A 2,229-nucleotide genomic window follows, 5' to 3' on the forward strand; every position below is an offset into this window, starting at 1 on the left:
TTATTCACTGAAAGAAAAATGACCAGGTGTTTCACACGTATTTAAAAAAAAATTTCACTTAGAAATGATTGTTCTACAAGAATATTTAATATCTTTTTAATATTTAAATTCAGACTCAACAGATTAGATTACAAAGCGACTTCGTCTGTTGGGTTGAAGGATCGTATGGCAATAATCGCAAAGGACATAGTTACTGCTTGCCTGTTTGAGGAAGTACTAAACCTATAAGGTGAACCTTACTGTTGGAGCAAAGCTTCGAGCGAGTGACTAAAGACAAGTATTTGCTTGAACTCTGACGAGGGCGTTTTCGCCGAAATACGAGTATATTTTACTTCCATAATTAGTTTACAATACATTGTCCTTTTAAATCATAATGCACCAGATGTTATCAATTATAAAAACACACACACACACACACACACATATAGATAGATAGATACATTAATACATACATACATACATATATATATATAGATATAATCCTTGAGATCCCAGATAATATACATACACATATACAATAATCCTTGAGATCTATTTTTTCTGAATCTCCCTGATTTTTTTAATGTGCATGTTACCTGGTATTAAATTGATATTAATTAATATCCAATTGTTTACCCTATTGTTTAATTTATACACACACACACACACACACACGCGCACATATATATATATATATGTGTGTATATATATACATATTTATATATATATATGTATATATATATATATATATATGCACATATATTTGCATATATATATGTATATATATACATATATATATGCATATATATAGGTATATATATATATATGCACACAAACACACACACACACACACACACACACACATATATATATATATATATATATATATATATATATATATATATAGGGGGACGGTGGGGAGAGAGAATTGTTGTGATAATTGTTGAATTTAACCGATGCGTATGCTACGAAAGAGAGCGATAGCGGAAGTATGTTCAGTCGTTGGTATATCAAAGACCGGAAGTAAACAATTTAATATGTTAATATGTAATAATCTGCTATTTATAATAATAAATACAATAATAAAGTGGTGGTGGCGGTGGTGGCGGCGGCGGCACTGGTGGTGGGGTATGTTGGTGGTTGACTGAACAACTATATGCTAAAATGGCGTTCCAGTCTTGACTATTCCGTCTTTTGTTTAGCCAGAGTGTATCTAAGACTACATTTTCCAACATTATTGTTATTTCAATAATTTTAAAGATATCTCAGACGTAACAAACCCTGCCTTTGTATATTTATATTTAGTTAAGCAACGTGCTTCCAGTCACGTGATTTCCGGGTGGTTTGGGATCGATCTCGGTATCTTAGCCAAGGGTCTACCATCATAGCTGGGCAATGACCAAGAAATTGTGAGTGGACTTTGGTATAGAAGAAACTGTGCTAAAGCTCACTTACTTGCATAGATTGTGCAACTGCGTGTGTCTGTCTCTCTCTCTCTCTCACTCAGTCTATCTATCTATCTATCTATCTATCTATCTATCTATCTATCTATCTATCTATCTATCTATCTATCTATCTATCTGTCTGTCTGTCTGTCTGTCTATTTATATTTCTCTCTCTCGCTCTCTTTCTATATATATATATATATATATATATATATAAGACGAGCTCCTTTCAGTTCCATCTACCAAATCCACTCACAAGGCTTCGGTCAGCCCGAGGCTATAAGTAGAAGACACTTGCCCTAGCTTTCGCGCAGTGGGACTGAACCCGGAACCATGTGGTTGGTAAGCAAGCTACTTGCCGCACAGACAGATATATGCGTATATGTATGCATATGCTTGCATGTGTCCATATGTATATATGTGTTTATATATGTGTATGTATGTAAATAAAACACACACATATATACATTCACACTCACACACTCAAACTCACACAGACACATGCACAAATGCGAGCACGTGTGTGTTTGGGCGTTCGGTTTTTATTTTTTTACATGTAAACAGAAGCGACAGAAACCAATTGAAGAGAGGGAGAGAGAGAGAGTGAAAGAGACAGACAGACAGATAGACAAAGAGGTGAGGGAAGGGAAGAGGGTAGTTCTTTGCCGAATCTACCGCCTCTCCGTCTCACCATTAAGGGGCTACTGCCGAGATATTAATGGGGATCACAGGCTCCCATTAAAGAAAATAACATAAATATCATAAATATACAAATCCAGGAAAACAAGTTTGCCAATTAAAGTAC

The sequence above is a fragment of the Octopus bimaculoides genome, chromosome 18, assembly GCF_046866305.1.
Source record: "Octopus bimaculoides isolate indiv1 chromosome 18, ASM4686630v1, whole genome shotgun sequence".
NCBI classification, from domain to species: domain Eukaryota; kingdom Metazoa; phylum Mollusca; class Cephalopoda; order Octopoda; family Octopodidae; genus Octopus; species Octopus bimaculoides.